The 19413-nt window shown below is 37.7% G+C and overlaps 1 long non-coding RNA gene across 1 annotated transcript; it reads right to left on the reverse strand.

Moving 5' to 3' along the window:
• Window positions 1-464: 464 nt before the first annotated feature.
• Window positions 465-5182, reverse strand: LOC137984780 (uncharacterized). The gene is made up of 4 exons (XR_011119176.1): window positions 4397-5182; window positions 4230-4297; window positions 1328-1395; window positions 465-481 (listed from the first exon to the last, which is right to left on the reverse strand). It is a non-coding gene; the product is annotated as an uncharacterized lncRNA (long non-coding RNA).
• Between the last annotated feature and the right edge of the window lie 14231 nt (window positions 5183-19413).

Below are 19413 nucleotides of genomic sequence, written 5' to 3' on the forward strand. Positions count from 1 at the left end.
GGTAACGAATGCCTTATTGATAGCGAGATGTTTATTTGGGTTTGAGTTGGGATGAATGGCAGGGGTTGGGGACAGCCACAGAACTGAACAGAGGGTTGACGAAAGAGGGATTGCGCTCTATCTATCTTCAAAATCTAATGGTTCTTAAATATTTCCTGTTTTTATACGTATTAATTGCTATCAATGTATTTCATGATGTACGTTAGTAATGGCTCCCGATGTTTACTTTCAGTTTTAGCGTTTACTTGCAAGAATAATTATTTGCTTGAACATTTTAAAATATCTAACCTATATTGTAAAAAAGTGCTATTTTAAAAGAAATAGAAAATTGGAAAAACATGTTTATTTTGCTATGTCTACAGCCGTCGTAATTCACGAATACCAAGGAAAGCACACGATTTAGAGATGATAGGAAGTTGTACTTACAGTCTGAATCTTAGCATATATCCTTGCAAAGTCTTGATTTTCCACTGGTTTTATTCTGCTTGAAATGTTCTGTTTGAAGTTTAAATTTGGTCGAGTGGATAATAAGAGCGAGTAAATAGAAATACTTTTGCATAAGGAATACAAAAATGTACTTACGTTTTGAGTAATGCTGAGAACTTGGATGACATTAGGTTTATCCGTAATGATCGTCATTTGTCAATTACGACGTACCTAACGAGAAACAAAAGAAGATGCTCGCAGTTGTATTTAAGGCCGGTTTGAGGAGTGTCAATTGGAATTGGAACTTTGGGCTTCACGATAACTCTCTGCTGTGAATTAGTCAAAGCTACGGCTAATATCAGCAGGTGAAAAAGTTGGGTTTCATGATAATGATGATGATGTCAAAACGAAATATTACGTTTTGCTCGGGAAAATAAATATTTTATTCTTACTAATTAGACAGTGAAAAACCACACTTACGTTGTGTAGGTTTCGCAATGAGCGTTAGAATTTACATTTGTTCTTATCTCGCTTTCATAGGTGGCTCAAAGTTGCTTTAGCGTACTTCAAGAAAAATAACCAATAGAGTTTTAAAAATTGATAAAGGTAACTTTATCACTTTCGCCTACAGTTTGAGAGTTATCTTCGTTGGACGCCTGTTCGAATTAAGATCTTATTTGTATGCGATGAAGAAGACCTTCTTGAAAAAGGATAAGAGGCCAAAATGAAGTTTCGGAAGTAATTTTATAGAATCATGGTTAGGCAAACACAAGTAAATGGTAAATGGTAAACTCTATTAAATACTCCCATCAGGGCTTTTCAGTATCTATTTACAATAATTCAAAGGCCTGTCTCTAAAAGCTACAAGTATTTTATCTATTTAGATGCTAAAAATACTTACAGCCTTTCAAGTTATGTTTTGGTTTTAGCAATGCTGTCACTCTCCTAACGAGGCTAAGAAGTTATTACCTGGAAAAAAAGAATAGTTTCATTTGCAAAGAGACCATTATAAATTTAGTCCAGTATCAATCTAAGAAGGTAGGGAATATCTTAAGAAAAACAGTAACTATAAAAGGATATCTTCGCAGCATTTAAACTAATCCTTGCCTATTTAACCTTACTGGTGCTTTCGTTTTTGTGCAATACTTCCTCTTCTTCTTGGTATCTACCTTTCCAAGGTAAATAATTTTAATTTTTTGCTCTACAGGCTGCACATATTTTAATTTATGACGAAAAAAAAATTACGCTTTAATAGTTTCCAAAATATTCTTGATTTTGCCAGTTATTTTCTTGGTCAGCCATTAGATGATAAAATTTTAATATCACAAGAATAAGGGTATATCTTAAAGAATTGTGGTGAGGTTGTTCAAATGAGAAAAATTGGTAAGGATGATTGAAGAAGAGTTATCAAAAACGTAAGACTTTGGGATTTAAGTGGTATTTGTTAGCGTTTCATTCAATCTTTCTTCAAATCGTTATTTGTTTATTGGCTGTGTTGAAGTGTTACTATAAAGATGTCTCATTTTTGAAGTATCATAACGTACATCACGACGGAAAAGTGTGTACGGAGAATGGAAAGGAAAGTGATCAAAAGATTTCGAGGAAATAAAAATCGCGTAATGACCTCATGTAGTTATTAAAAAAGTACTGTGTTACCGGGCTTAGAAGGGGGAGAGTGAATGGTCAAATGAGGAGGAGGGGAGTAGGGAAGGGCGACATTAAAATTACATGTCCTTGTGATGCCATGGTGGTTTTCAAATGACCTCATGTCCGTAAAAAGGGTACTGTGCTACTGGCGCTGGAGGGTGAATGGTCAGTGGTGGAGGACAACGGCATTAAAATTACATGTCCTTATGATACCATGATAATTTTCAAATTATGCTTCTGGCGCTGGAGGACAAGGGAGGGGGGAGGGGCTACTGGGGTTGGAGGAGGGGGGGGGGAAGTGAATGGTCAATTGAGGAGGAGGGGAGTAGGAGAGGGCCCCATTAAGATTACATAATGCCATGGTGGTTTTCAGATGACCTCATGTACGTGAAAAGGGTATTGTACCGGCGAAGGGTGAATGGTCAACTGAGGAGGAGAGTGCTAGGAGAGGGTCCTCTTAAATTACATGTCCTTACTTTATATGATGACTACGATGCCATGGTGGTTTTCGAAAAGAGAAAGGATGATTAAAATTGTCTTTATATATCCTCTATGCATCAGTAACAACCCTCAGATTTGTGAAAAGTACTTGGACGAGGAGTGATTGCTCGCAACACTTTTCATTGCGTGGTTCTTCTCTGTTTGTCCAAAAAATGTGAAGGAAGTTAAGGACAGTACCTACTATTGTTATTGCGCATACGTTCTGCGCATCTTGAGATAGTCGGGTTTCTTATTGGCGATGCTTACCAATACAGGGATATTTTAGTGCGGTTTAAAACTATGCAGAGAAAGTAGATCTTCGTAAGTACTCTTGGTATCAAAAAATAAAATTGTTGTTCACCACGCATTCTTCAGAGATGATTAATCTTCAATTTGAGAAGAAACGCCATACATTGCTTTGTAGTTTAGAGCTTTTTACAAATATTGTTCATGAATTATCTTTGAAAAATGCGTGGTTACCTCCAATTTTCTTTTTGGATTCGAATAACACTTGCTAAGATCTACATTTCCTGCATAATCATAAATCGGGGCAAAAATACCTTTGAATTAGTAGGCACCGTCCTTAACCGATTCCTCTTTCGCAGCGTAGAAAAATCGCGTTTTAGGGTGAAACATTGTTTCAATTAAGTGCTCGTTTTTTTGGTGACTTTGAGTTTCGTCGCAAAGTTTTCTGATTGGGTTTCTTTGGCCTTTGTCCACTCTGGCTTCAAGTAGTGAAATAAGATCTAGAAAGATGTGTATGTTTCCGCTATAGAAAAAAAGTTTTATCTCCAAGAACAATGATGTTTAAAAAGGGTGTTTTCGGGACAAATGGTAAACACAATAGTTTTCAGGAGGTTAAATATAAGAATTGAATTACTGCAACTTACTAAAAAGTGGACTTATCAAAACATTTAAGCAAAGACGGCCATTTTAAAATATTGAGCTTAGCTTGCTTGTTAATTGTTACTGGCTAAGTTAAGGTGTATTATTTCTTATTTTTGCAATTTAGATCTCTAGAATATCAGGAATTGCATGACAACGAAACTAGTCTACCAAAAGACAAGAGTAATGAAGGGACTTCGCGAAAATAGGAATGTAATGACCATATATACAAAAGATAAAGTTGTTGTACAAGGATAGTGTGGTCAGAGAGGGAGAGGGGTACTATAGAGTACATGTCCTCATGAAAATATGATGACTTCAAGATTATCATGCGCGGTCTGCCAAAAAGGTGTTTCCTTAGGCTGGAGCTGGGAGAAATGGTGGGGAAGGTTACATAATTGAGCAAAGAGTGTTCAAGAAATGGGGATTGAGCTCAATCTCTCTTTTGAAGGTGTTTAAAATCTAACGGTTCTTAAATATTTCAAAGTTTTGTTTATGTATTACTTGCTATAAATTGTATTTCATGATAAGACGTTAGTAATGGTTCGCAATGTTGACTTTTAATTTTAAGCGTCGACTTGTAAAAATAATTATTTCATTTACCATTTAAAATATTCATCTTTTACTTTAAAAATACTATTTTAAATATTATTGTTAGTCATTTGAAAGATGCTATAGATGTTTTTAACAGGTAGCGTAATTAAGGGGAAAAAGAAAATGCACACATGGTTTAGAGAATAGACGTTAACATAATAAGGAGAGGTAGCGATCTATAAAGAAGTTATACTTACATTCTGAATCTTAGCATATGGCCTTGCAAGGCTTCATTCTCCACTGGTTGTATTGTGCTTGAAATATTCTGTTTGAAGGTTAAATTAGGCGTAGTGATAAGAGCGAGTAATTGGAAGTACTTTAATAAGGGATGTAAAAATGCAGTTACGCTTTGAGTAATGCTTACAACTTGGATAACATGCTTGTTGGCTTGGTCCGTAATGATCGTCATTTGCAAATTACAATTTACCTAACGATAAAAAAAAAAAGATGCAATTGTATTTACGGTCAGAGGATTGTCGTTTGAAATTACAACTTAAGGCTTCTCGATGACGGTCTGCTATGAATTAGAGTCACTGCTATTGTCGAAATGAGCAGACACAAAAGTTGGGTAAACTTCGATGATGACAAAACAAAATGTTTTGCTTAAAAGTAACTTAATTTACCTACAGTTTGAGAGTTACCTTCGTTGGACTGTGCTGCCAAGAACGCCTGCTTGAAATTAGTTTCTGCTTTATGAGCATAGGTAGATATAAAGTTCCGAAGAACATAGCTTTATATGCGATGAGCGACAGATTAAGAACAGTTTACTTACGGGTCTGATGACTACCAATGATGATTTTCCTCCGCGATTGTTTGATGCTAGATCTTGTTGAATAAGAATGAAGACAAAAAAAAGTTCCCGAAGTAATTGCATAGTATGCTAGGTGAACATTAGTATTTTATCGGCTTAGGTGAGTGAAAATACTTACGGCCTTTTAAGTTATGTGCTGGCCGCGGCAATACTGTCATTCTTCTGATAAGGCTGAGGAGTTGTTGCCTGAAAATAAAGATAGTATCATTGGCAAAAGAGGCCATTAAAATTTGTGAATGTAGTCTAGTATCAATATAAGAAGGTGGGGAATATTTTTATAGCAAACGGTAACTATAAAAGGGTCATTAAAATTCGGAGCATTAACTTAAGGCTTGCTCTATAGGGGAGATATATTTAAAACAAAATGAATCGTATACTTTTGTTATTCAAATGTGCCAACCACAGGAACAAAAGACCCTTTGTTTCAACAACGAATGAGGCTCTGGTTGGCATATTAACGACAACAGGTGACGTCAGTGATATTTTCCCTATTGACCTTACTAATAGTTTCGTTTTCGTCCAATGCCTATTTTTCTGCAAAATTTCCACCTTTCAAAGTACAATAACTTAAAAATTTATCCATTTTATTGGTGTGATTTTAACCGAATGAGAAACGTTAACGGCCAGGCTTTTTATTCTACGGGCTGTGCATGTTTTTAATTTATGACGAAAAAAAATGCTTAGAAAAATGATGGGAGGTTGTTCAAATGAGACGAAAATAACGTTACACCATAGGGCAGTTTAAGCTACAAGGCAAGAAGATCGGAATTTGGAAATCCTGGGTGAAACGATCACCGATTTGGTCAAGGTTTAGGGTTGATTAGAAAGAAAATGCTGAGGAAAAACGAAAAAAATTTTGTTATAGAAGAAGAGGCTCTACGTTGATGTAAATTCTGCACTTGTATTTAAACTGAATATGTGAAAGAACACATTACTGTTTATTGAAAGACGATAGTGCGTGAAGTTAATTCATTCATTTATTATTTAAAATTGCAAGGACTTCTCACGTGGCAAACTATTAGTATTTTTTCGAAACGATTGGTAAGGATGATTAAAGATGAATTGTCAAAACTTAAGACTTTGGGATTTAAGTGGTGTTTGATAGCTTTAAATCTTGCTTCAAATCGTTATTTGTGTATTAGCTGTGTTGAAGTTTTATTATTTTGTCGCGTTCTATTGGAATGAACCCTTTTAGGTTGTTTGGGATAGTTGCTACTGGGGTTAGAGGAGGGGGGGGGGGGGGGAAGGGTGAATGGTCAACTGAGTAGGAGAGGGTCCATTAAAATTACATGTTCTTATGATACAATGGTGTTTTTAAAATGACCTCATGTCCGTAAAAAGGGTACTGTGGTACTGGGGTTAGAGGAGAGGGGAGAGAGGGTGAATGGTCAAAAGACTAGGAGAGGGGTAGAAGAGGGCCATTAAAATTACATGTTCTTATGATACCATGGTGGTTTTCAAAATGACCTCATGTACGTAAAAAGGGTACAGTGGTACCGGGGCTGGAGGGTGAATGGTCAGTGGAGGAGGAGAACGCCATTAAAATTACATGTCCTTATGATACCATGAGGATTTTCAAATTATGCTGCAAATTACTCACACATGGTATATTACAAACAGAGGCTAATGTTCGAAAAAGGATGACAAAAAATTGGCAATATATAGCTTCTATGCCCAGTAACCCTCACACGATTTGTGAAAAGTACCTCCACGAGGAGCTCACAGCACTTTCTCATTGCTTTGTTTTTGTCAGCTTTTTTTTTTTCCAAAAAAAAAAATTCCAAAGGAAGCTGACGGGTGCCTTTCGCGCTGGAGGAAACTCGATCGCGTTTTGGTTGAAATATTGTTTAAATAAAGTTCTCGTGTTTTTGGGGATTTGCGAAGGGCTCAATTTATTTGTCTGATAATTAAATTTGTGTGCGTGATAGCGTTGTTAGGTTACAGTGGGATGATTGGCAGGGGTGAGTGGGGATAGTTAGGAGAGTGAGTATGAAGGGATGGAAGAATGGTGGGTTGGGTGAGTTGGATGTTTTAATGAGTTTTAAGTTACTATATGTTGTCCTCCTCCAGTTTTGTTGTCCCGGCTGCCAATATAATCTTCAGCTTTCCTTTAATTTTAGGTGGAGAAGGTTTTTGAGTATCAATTACGAATAGCATGGTTTATCTTACGATCGGCAGAGAAAATTGTTAAGTTTATTGGGAAAAAAGCAGAAATAGAGAAGGTATAAGTCTGGTTAGGCGCCGTCGTTTTCAATTTTATGGCCATGCTAGTATTAGCTACTGTTGCCGACGGGTGTCGTCTATGAACGAAAAAAGGCAAACATGATGTGGGGAGAGTGAACTTTATTGAAAAAAGGACCAAAAGATTAATAGTGCTTTTGATAGATAGATAGTTTATTATAAAATGCTTTGTACTTAAAGAAATAATGTTATTACCTGGTATGAAAGGTCTTCAATTTTCCATTTGTTTTTATCTGCTTGTATGTTTACAACTGAAAAAAAAAAGGAAAATAATTTGCTCGGTTCACAATAGTCAGGACTCGTTAAATGTCGGCTGGAAATTATAACGTCTCCTATAACAAATGTTTATGAGATAAGGAACTGGCAGTTGTACTTACGATTTAAAATTGCGATGTTTGCAACTTCTGGATGACTGCCATCTGCAAATTATAGAATTGCTACCGCTACAAAAGATCTGCTAAAAAATGGGTTATATGATAATTTTAAAAAAAATCAAAATGTGTTAATTGCAAAGGAAAAAGTGAAAAGATTATGCTAACGTTGAAGGTTCTGAAATGGGCGTTTCAATTGACGATTACTTTGTGGCCGCTATGTTGCAAACGAACCTGGATCGCCTACAGGAAAAATAAAATAAAAGTATAAAATTCCACAACGGAAAAAGTTGAAAAGAAAGAAACAAGCTAATTAAAAATGCACTTACGGCTGGCTACGATCCTCCGTGCATTATATATTGCCATTAACGCCTGCTTTTGTCTGAAGTAAATTGAGTTAGACAATGGTATTCACATTGGCACCACCAATGTCGTATAATTTAACATCATTTTAGTTAGAAAGCTAAAAAACTTACTGTTTGAAGTAATCGCTAGTTGGTCTTGAAAGTTCTGCTCTTCGGTCATGATCTGCTTCATCTGTACCGTCCTAGGTGTAAGTGTATAAAGTACAATTTAAAAATACGGGTTGAGTCATATCAAATGTGTTATCCAATGAAGAGGGCAATGAAAGGCTTACTATGACAGTCTTCTAGTAATAAGACTTGCTTTATTAGGGTAGATATGTAAGACCGTATCACCAATTGCAAATCCCTTTAAAGCAAATTTGGAGGGGTTATTTCTTTAAAGGTTGGGATTACTTGATAAAGTCAGGAGAAATACTTATGGTTGGAAAGGTAATTCACTGATCTCCCAAATTCCTGATAAATGAATTGATGCGATATGTGAGGAAATGATGAGGCCATGAAGTTGACAGCTGAAAATAAACATTCGTAAAATGAACGTTTGATTGGGCAAGAGGCTTATTTAAACGCCTAGTTCTACAGATAAAGATAGAGTAGAGGGCTATTCAGTAGGCTGGATATTATAGATTCTATCCTCCAAGATCTTTTTTCTTGCAAAGGAATGATTAAAAAAAATTCCAAAGGAATGATTAAAAAAAAAAAAGATTTATTCTCCATTCATGTAGAAAGGTTGGCTTTTACTTCGTGTAGAAGACACACATAACGTAAAACAATACCTAATCAGAATTCTAAATCCCTGAAGACCCTTAAAGCTTTTGTTACGTCATGTGCGTCTTCTACACGAAGTAAAAGCCGAAAGGTTTGGTTCATATTTATGCTATATGGTGTAATTGTTAATTATACGAAAGAAAGGAAAGGAAAGGAACTTTCAAATAACGTTTCTAGTCGTTCTAGAGCTGCAGCACTAATTTGGGACACTGTAAACTGAAATCATTAATTAATGGAAGACAAATGTTGGTTTTTGAGGAGAGGAGAAAGCCGAAGTACTCGGGGAAAAATCTTCTCGGTGCAGAACAGAGAACGAACAAAAACAACTTAATGACACTTAGTGTGGGAATCGAATCCGGGTGACATTGGTGGGAGGCTAGTGCACTCACCACTGCGCCATCCTAGCACTCCGCCGAATCAATTACCGCACACTAAGAATTTGTTGAATTAAGTGTTCGTGTGGGTATAGGGGTTGTAGATTGTCATTTGATCGAAGTGCGAAAATTTATCTAGAAGTAAATTTAATACAGCAATTAAGTGGCTATTTGGAAAACACGAAGTTAAGATTTAGATTCAGCATTTAGATGTGCAATACACTTGTTAAAAAAAAAAAAGGGAGCTGTTCCGGTAGAGGAACTGTATCATTGTGGTGTTGGTCATTTGCGTTGTGTTATTTGCAGTTGATTGGGTTGAAATTGAGGGGGTGGGGGAGAGATGGGTGGGTTTTATGGAAATTCAGTGTTGTCCAAGAGGGAAAAGAAATTGATATGATGTAGAAATAAATTATATAAAGTAAAATTACATAAAAATGAAGTCGAAGCCTAATTGTGTTTGGAGGTAATGTACGATGGAGAAGCATGTAACGTCTGGAGAGTTTTGAATTGGGGAGTAACAAGGGTGAATTAGATAAGAGTGTTGGATCTATCAGTTTGCGGTCTTGCTCTAGCATAGTCACAAATGGATTTATTTGTTGATAAACTGTGCGCGAAACAAAGAAAGGACCACCAATTTTAACCAATAAGAAGAAGCCATGTCACGTGTGACTGCTTCTGCCATGTTTTCTTTTTTTTCAGACATGACCACTGATTTTCGCAGGAACGGGAATTCTTAAAATAGATTCATTTGTGACTGTGCTGGGGAGTCCACCCACCCCACCCATGCCATAACAACAGTCTTATCTAATTCACTCTTGGGACTAACTGAAAGGAAGAGGGTTGAGTGATAAATAATTATGAGAGGAGAGGGGGTCGAGATGGGCATTTTAGGTGAAATGTCCTCATGAATGAATTGGAAAGGAAATGAGTCTCTAAAGTGTGGCGTCATGGTCCATTTTGGGAGGGTAGGGTCGAGGTGGGTAGAGTTAGTAAGGATGGGGGGATGTATGTCCTGAAATTATGTGTTTGGGATTCAAGCTAAAGCGAGTGGTTGGGAAGGGTTAAGGGAAATATTATAAAGGGTTTTCGTGGTTCTAAAAACGATGGTGGGGGGGTTGAAGTGATATAAGTTTGCAAAAAAGGTTCACTAGTAGTAATTTGGGGCCTAAACAAAGTAAGCTACTAAACATTTCAAATGATTTAGTGTGCAATAAGAGGTAGAAATGGGTTACTCGAGGGGAGATGTTTATTTGTAGATACAGAGTTTAGTTTCCATTCCTGGTTTTACGATTGGTTTTAGTGGTTTTGAGATTGGCTAAGAAGAGAATTAAAATTCATTGACTGGTGTCTGTGGAGGTATTGTGAAAATGCATTAAAATATAACAAGGCAGTTGATTAAAATAGACGAAGAAGATGGGTATGATGATTGTGTTAAGTCTTCTTTAATTGGTTTAATGGCTTCGTTTATTTATATACTTAAAAAATGTTTTAAAAATTTATTACGAGTGGGTGTTGTGCAAAGAAGAGGAAAAGAAAAAAAAAGAAAGACGGAAAGGATTTTGGAAATGTTTGGAAAATAAAGTTAAATTATCGTGTGAAGTTCGGGAAATAGGTAGTCTGTTGTGCTGTTGGCTAGAAATATAAACACTAAATTGCGATAAGATTTATCGATGATCTCTTGTCGTTGTGTCCAGGGTTCTCTGAGCAGTTTTTTTAGGGCTCTGGTCGAGTTGTTTTCTGTGGTCGGTAATATGTAGTTATAGGCTACGGAAATAAGTACATTCTCAAAGCATTGATTAGTTACAATAGTAGGCCGAGATTTGAGGGATCGTTTTATTGTAATAATACGAAGAGACGTGGCCAAAATTCAAAATGATTGTAAGGAGGCTATTAAATGAGAAACCCACTTTGCAGATGAGTTACCTTGTGTGTGTGACAAGTGAAGAACGACATTTGCCGGGTGCGGATAAGACGTTTTCTGGATATGGAGCGAATAACGGGAAACAAACATTTAAGATATTGAGCTGATGAAGTGAGAGTGACAGATGTACTTACAGTTCGATGTTTGCAGTCCCCAAAAACGGTGTAAGATTCTACTGCTGAAATTACTGGTAAGAAGAAGCGAGTTTAGTGTGAATATTTTAAAGGATATAAATTTAGGGTAGTAACGAAAAATGTTCTTATGATTCCTATGGCAAATGCTAGAGCTTCATATATCTACAGACTGGTTTTTGAGTAAATACGGCAAAAAGACGAAAACAGACAAATGCTCTAACTATGTATGAAAGTAGGTAAAGGGCATTAATGATATACTTACGCTTTGGAGATTTTAACTCAAACCTCTCCGTTTTGTAGCAATTCTTATGGGAACTATGGGAAAAACAAAAGTTTCATTATTATCAACTGAATTATCCAATAGAATTTTAAAAATTAATAAAATAACTTAAACTTGCAGTTTGAGAATTATCTCCGTTTAGACGCCTGTTTCGAATTACGTTTTGCTTTATGAGCATAAGTAGATATAAAGTTGACTTGCGAAGAACTTGTTATATGCGATGAAGAAGGCCAGATTAAGAACAGTTACAGGCCTCTTTAAATGGGAAAAAGATCTTCCTGAATAAAAATAAAGAGAAAAAGAAAGTTTCTAAAGTAATTGTATTGTATGTTAGGCAAACATAAGTATTTATCTACTTTAGGTGATGAAAATACTTACGGCCTTTCAAGTTATTTATTGCTGTCATTCTTCTGATGAGGCTAAAGAGTCGATACCTAAAAATAAAAGATGGGTTCCATTGACAAAGAGGCCATTTCAGTTTATGAATTTAGTTGAGTAGTAATCTAAGAGGGTAGGGAATATCTTGAAACAAACAGTAACTATGAGAGGATATCTTGGGAGCATTTAAACTAGTCCTTACTATATTTACCTTACGATTACTTTCGTTTTTGTGCAATACTTTTTATTTTTCTCAGTTACCTTTCCAAGCTAAAATAATTATTGCTCTACAGGTTGTATATGTTTTAATTTACGATGAAAAAAAATTACACTCTAATAGTTTACAAAATGTTCTTGATTTTGCGAGTTATTTTCTTGCTCAGTAGTTAGATGATGAAATTTGAGTATCACTAGAATAAGGGGATATTTTTAAAAAAAATTATGGTGAGTTTGCTCGAATGAGATTAACATATTTTGTTCACTATTTTATAATTAATTTATTATTATTTCGTAATTGCAAGAACCTTACGTGGCAAATTATTTAATTTAGTATTCTTTCAAAAAACGATTGGTAAGGATGATTGAAGAAGAGTTGTTAAAAATTAAGACTTTGGGACTTAAAAAAAAGTGGTGTTTGGTAGCGTTTAAATCTTGCTTCAAATCGTTATTTGTTTATTGGCTGTGTTGAACTGTTGCTTTAAGATCTTGTCTCATTTTTAAGCACCATAACGTACATCACGACGGAAAAGTGATCAAGAGATTTTGGAGGTAACGAAAATTGCGTAATTACTTCATGTACGTAAAAAGGGTACTGTGCTAGCGGGGTTGGAGGATGGTCAATTGAAGGGGAGGGGAGTGGGGGAGGGCCACATTAACATTACATGTCCTTAGGATGCCATATTGAGGACCTTGTACGTAAAATGGGTACTGCATGTACCGGGGTAGGGTGAATGGTCAAATGAGTTGGAGAGGGTCCATTAAAATTACATGTCCTTACATTTTAAGCTTTGTGTGCCCGATATTGTTGTTGGGCTAGGGTGGGAGGATTGTCAGGGGTGGGGTAGGAACAGTTATGGAACTGAACAGGGAGGAATGGAAGAATGATGGGTTGCGGTTAAGGAGATCTGTGCAAAGCGTTTAAGTGGCTATAAATTGTTCTCTAGTTTTCTTGTCCCGTCTCGTATTCTTCCTTATCAAACTGTAGTGTTTTTGATCACGTTAAAAGGAAAATTATGAAAGGTAATTTGAAACTGCTTTAAAATCGGTTTAACGCTGTATTATTTATTGTTACAACGAATGAGATGGAAAGGGTAAATGTCTGAAAATGGGTTGATAAAGGGGAGCCTTTTAAGGATATTTTCTTGGTGATAAGTATTAAAAGAAGAAATTACACTTGTGTCAGCAGTCTCCAATAATGACGTAGAATTGAGCTGCGGGCAATAAGCCTCCAGCTTCCGGTAAAAAGAAAAATGTTGCGTTTACATATGATAAGGGTATTTATTTAATTAAGATTAGTGTAGACCAGAAAGAGTACTTACTGTTTCCATGGCAATTATTGGCATTATAGTTGTCCACATACTGGTTTATGGATGAGTGAAAGAGGCTAAAAGTTAAAATAAATATGACTGATAGCATTAGTATGGAAAAGTCTTTGTGATTTCAACTTAACGACTTATTTAACATAAAACGCGCAAAATGAGCACAAATATTTCCTGGTGGTGTATATTGGTCTGTACTGTTTATCAATTGAATGTACAGTTGCAGAAACTGCTCTTTTTTTGAGCAGGCGCGTCTGGTACAAATTGTATGGAAATTTTGTAATATAATGGGTCATTCTTCTTACGGGGTAAGGAGAGTCTCTGGTTCCGAGTTCTACAAGTCGTGATTTTTCTGCAAGATAAAAATGTTCCAAATGGATTACATACCGCATAATGAATTGAGCCATACTGTTAAAGTATTTGGTTCGCCCCTAAAACGGTGAGGGGGTGGTTAATTCGTTATCAAATCGAAAGATATTTCCGAGTACTCAAGGCCTCTTTTTAGTACCAATCAGCTGGTTCTACTTCAGGAAGGGGGGGGGGCGGAGGTGAACAGAAATAGGGTTTAGGGTTAGGGTTCTTTGTTCTCGTTATAGTGCAGACATGATTCTTAAGTCATGGAGCGGTCCGAGGAAGGGTACATCAAGGCACTTTTTTAATCTATATAGATCCAGTTTGAGCTAAGTGCGAGTGCCTTATGGACATGCAATCCAAATTTAGCTGTGGGGGAGGCTTACACAATGACCTCATGAAAACAATGGCTTATACAAGAGTGAATTAGATAAGAGTGCTGATCTTTTACTTTGCGGTCTTACCGCAACACAGTCACAAATGGATTTATTTTCTTTTTTAGATCCACTTTGCGCGCGAAACAAACAAAGGGCCGCCACTTTTAACCAATCAGAAGAAGCAACGTTACGCCTGACTGCTTCTGCCAAGTTTTTTGCAGGGACGTGACAACTGATTTTCGTGGGAACAGGTTTTCTAAAAATAAACTCCATTGTGACTGTGCTGGAGAGCCCACCCACGCCAAAACACCTCTCTTATCTAATTTACTCTTGGCTTAACGACAGAGCCCGTAGTGAAGGACAAAATACCAAGAAAAACACATGACCTCATGAAGCCTGTTGACAAGGACAAGTTTAGGAGGAGTGGAGTAAATTGCGAGGTTGTCATGATGATTATGACAAACACGAAGGGACTCGTTGAGGGAAGGGGAGGGAAAATAGAGATGGAGGAGAAAAAAAAATTGAGTTAAAATGGGAATAAGACTGAAGAAACCAGGGAGAGGAAGGCAAGCGACAAGTCCTAAGGTAACTCAGGAGCGTGGTGACTGGGTAGGGTCTCGTGCGTTAATATGTACTTATTAACTGAGTGGGAGGGCCGGACGAGAACATAACCGAGTGCGTCATAACCGAGGGCCTGTCAAACCTGACCTTAACTTTCAATAAGCATTTTATCATATGGACTCTTTTACACTCTTCATGAGCACGCAATAATATGAAGTTTGGTCAAAATACGTAACAAAATTTGCACGGAAAATATATTTATTATGTTGTTTGCATTTATTTTTCAGGTTGTAAATATCTTATGGATGTTTTAAAGGGACGAAATCCTTTAAAATTGCATCACACGGAGTAGTACGTACTCTTAGCAGGGCCGTACGGCTTTTTCCGGCCCTGCTCGCGCTAATACGTGCGGCCCTCACGCGGGGATTTTCCTGAAGGCCTTTGCAAACGAGGACACATTGTTGCGGACGCATTATTGCTCATGATGTTTCTTGGGCGCGCAAACGCGCGGGACACAAAATGAATGTTGTGTTTCCATGCTGCGCAAACTGGGAAGCATTTTTTGCAGACACAAAATGCTGCGCGCGCGGGAAAACGGGAAAGTGCGCGCGGGCAAACGGGGAAACATTTGTGTCGACAACAATAGGGCCGTTTATACGAGAGAAAATAAGCCGCGGCTTACTCTGGCCGCGGCGTGCATAATACGAGAAAGGAACTATTTATACGAGTGTAAACTCCAAGGCCAGGATAAGCCGCGGCTTGAGAAAGCCGTGAACATAGATTTTGGACCATTTATACGGGATGTTAGCATCTTATGTAAGCCGCGGCCAGAGTAATTATAAGCCGCGGCTTATTTTGGGTCGTATAAACGGTCCTAATGTGTCCTCGTTTGCCAGTACCTTAATAGCTGTACAATGAAGGCGCGTGCGGGGCCGTATGGGACATGTGATAAACGGATGTCGTCATTTGTTACTTGTCTGCATACCTTATTTGGATTTGTCGTTTCATTCGCTTACCTAACGATGGACACATCGACCGACCAAGACGTCGCAATTATATGGAGTTTCCTAATGCTTTTCATAAAGATGGGATTTAGCTAAATTTCTGCATTTTAAGTAATTGAAATGAGTCTACGGAGTTGCTCCACGTTATCCTAGGATTTGGTTCTTTCGAACTCATAGCGATAAGGACCAGACTTTTCATATGTTTGCAAGTTTCGCCGTAGATGATTGTGAATGTAGCACATGAATTGTGTCAAACGAAAATGTGATAAGCTTGTACACTTTAAAATTATTACAAAGAAGGTAATAAACACTGACTTTTGGAGTCACAATTTGCATCGCGTCCGATGTTTAAGAAACGAGATGTGAAACGCGGTTTATTTAAGGATGAGGATATTTGATGATGACTGCAAGATCCAAATCATTCGCTCACTTACTCAAGTAGTGTGGAAAAAAGCTGTATCCTAGTTTGCAAAGCGCAACGACAATATACATGTTTGTCAGCTGCGTCTGTTATGGTAGAAATTCGCTTTATTCTAGTCGAAAACCCGTTGAGAAATTTGGAGGGTAGAATTTTGGAACCTTCTTAACAAGTACTTTGGTTGCCAATATTTGAGGACTATTTTTTTCAGACATTTTAGGCAACGGTATTCTGTGAACGCATATAGTATAGCCTGGCATAATTAAGAAAAAGTAGACCCTTCTACGGCAGAATTCACTTAACGAGAGCTAATTCTCAAGAGAAATGCACCACCAAACAGAACAAGCGCCCCATTAAGTGTGATAACTTTTGTGCACCGCGCACTTATTTTTGCACGAACGTACATCACCTTTTAAGGCTTTCCTGTGGTCCGTTTTTTAATTTGTCTTCTCCAAAGTCGTCCTTGTGTCTGGAACGCAGCATCATATTCGTCAAGATCACTTCTTCTTCCAGCAACGATAGGTCAATAAACGTCCTCGGTAAAGGAAACAAGCTGTTTGCCCGAAGGCGAAGCGATGAGTCTCCAAATTGGGCTTCAATTTATTTGGTTCAGCAAGGTTGCTGATTGGCTGGTACGCGTACATTCCAATGCCTAATCGAAGTGACAGCAAAGTGTGTCACATGTAGCCTCATCTTTACAACATCTACACGAGAAAAACGTCACTGGTGTGCTTTCGCCGTGAAAATCACTGCTATTATCGCTAATTTGGCGTCCTCTGGAAATTTACTCGTCTGAATGCAAAGTCCGTGCAGAAGGAAGCGTGAAATTATCAAGTGCGCGGATTTCGTGAAAAACGCTGAGATTTCAAGAAGAAATATTTATTTTGTTTTTAAAAACAAGACAAGACCTCACAACTGACATTCCCTTTGGTTATAAAACATTAAAACCATGACATAATAAGAAAATATGGCAGAACCATTTTTATTGCTGTCATTGATTGAATTAATTGAAGGAGCGTTGCGTCTGTTCTAGGTTTTAGTGCGTCGCCAATGGAAATGTACTAAACCAGTCACATGATCAAAGGCCGAGTCTTAAATTTCAGTCGCGAAAATGTTGACCTTAGAAGCGGGTGGGTTTGGGACACGACACTAGCACGTGATAAGTTACGTCTTCCTCTGCGTAACAACCTGCGAAACTCACGGTCAATAAAAAAACCAAGCGAACAACAAGATGTGGTTTACGCGATATGTTGTGGACTCCGTTTCGGATGCCACAAACAATCTATCATAAACAACTTTTATTTGAACCTATCGCTGCTATGGACTTTTGCTGAAGCTAAGGATTGGTTACAAACAAAATGTATTAAATTTGTACTATTAACAAGGGTCTATACACCGTTTGAGGCCGGTTATCAGTGAGTTTATCCTTTTGAATGCGAAACTCAGCCATTTAATTATGATTTTTTCTTTTTCTCATTTCATCTATTGTCTAAGCCCTTTGTATGTTTTGAATAGAATCTTCAAGCCATAGTATGCAGAAAATCGCATTTATAGTGTGGTTTAATTCCACGTTATGTCATCGCCGCCATGTTGGTAGACGAAAACAGAAAATCTCTCATTGGCTTCCTTTGTTTGACAACCAGCAATTTGCAAACAACGTATTAGACTTCTTTAAATGGGTCCACACGACTTTTCATTGACTAGGTACTCAACAAAATTACTTCATCGCTTCGTTCCCACAGAACTTTCCGTATTCTTGGTCTGCATCCGCAAGATGACACGGCTATGTTGTTGTACAAAAAAATAGAAAATGATCCCACAAATTTTGCATAATAATTGCGTCAGATTCCCAAAAGACATTTTAATGCATTGTTCTGTACAACAACATGGCCGCCGTGACGTCAGATGTAAACCGTCACGTGGTTTAAGATTTATTCACCGCGCACACCACAAAAACGTTTCATGGCACTCCACAATTCTTTCTCATGGGTGAGATTGAACGTCAGCTTGTAAAGGCACATCCGGCAGCCGCTATCAGTCCATATTTCATCTCACCCACCCAACCCACTCGTTTACGTGAAAGGAGAACAGACCACAACACCGAGGGTCTCTTTCCCCCACCCCTCCCCCCCCCCCAACTCTTCACGAACAGTGTGTGGGGTTTTGAACGTCCCTCAGTGTTGAGAGACAGGAAAGGGGAAAGGTTGAGAGAAGTCTAACCATTTGCGGGTGTAATTTCAAAGGTAGCACGTTTCTCGTCACTTATTTTAAGACCCGATCTCCCACATGGCAGCCCGGTGCTCTACCAACTGATACACCGGTGCTCGGTCAAAAAAACACTTTATAGACAGAGGTGTCCCCCTAAAATAAACGCGGTGTCTTCTTTCAGCACCCAACCCCATTAAGAAACCGAGAATGAGCCGTTTAAAACTATTTAATGACGATTCAAAACACAAATTTTTTTAACATCAAAACAGCTTTAATTGTTTTTTTTTTTTAATCCCTACTTTCCTCTTCACAATACACGCACAAATTGCAAACCTATGAAACAGTTTTTTTTTCTGAACTTTATATCTTCCAACTGGAAAAATGCCTTCTTAAACTTTAACTTTAGACTTTACTTTCATACTACAAGAGGTGTCATTCCTATACAATTACAAAAAACGTTGCAAGGTTAATTCAGCAGTAAGGCCACTATAAATTTAAATGGATCATTATCCTGTTTTTGTTCTCTTGCACATGCAAAATTCTGCAAAAGTGCAAAAGTCAAGACGAATGAAAAACCTTCAAGGACGCTGCCTACCAATTCAAAGGTATTTTTGCCCGGGTTTATGATTATGAAGGAAATGTAGATCTTAACAAGTGTTATTGAAATCCAAAGAGAAAATTGGGGGTAGCCAAGCATTTTGCAAAGATATTTCGTGAATAATATTTGTATACAGCTTTAAAATACAAAGCAATGAATGGCGTTCATTCTCAAATTGAAGCTTAATTATCTGTCAAAAACGCATGGTTACCCCCACTTTTCTTCTTAGATACCAAGAGCACTTACTAAGATCTACTTTCTCTGGATAATTTTAAACCACGCAACAATATCCTTGTATCAGTAAGCATCACCGACAGGTAACTCGAGTATCTCGAGATGCGCAGAACGTATGCGCAATAACAATAGTAGGCACCATCCTTAAAAGGTCGCTTTCCATTCGACAGAACTGATCGGCCGGACTGGTCATTTGGAAGGACTAACTCTACAACGCCTTAAAATTGACACACTAAGAGGATGATGTATACTGCCCCAGAAGAATGCGAGCTAAGGATTATCATGCAAGTGTTGCTTTGCCATTCTCGTCCCCAGAGCCCTCCGTTTCTTCGATTAAGTGACCGAAAGAAACAGAGAGCTCCAGGGACGAGAATGGGGTCTGGCCGGCCAGTTCTGCTGCATCGCTCAGGATCGAAACGCTCATTCTCCTAACTATTACCATAGGTTGATTA

Source organism: Montipora foliosa, chromosome 14 (genome assembly GCF_036669935.1).
Source record: "Montipora foliosa isolate CH-2021 chromosome 14, ASM3666993v2, whole genome shotgun sequence".
Classification (NCBI taxonomy): domain Eukaryota; kingdom Metazoa; phylum Cnidaria; class Anthozoa; order Scleractinia; family Acroporidae; genus Montipora; species Montipora foliosa.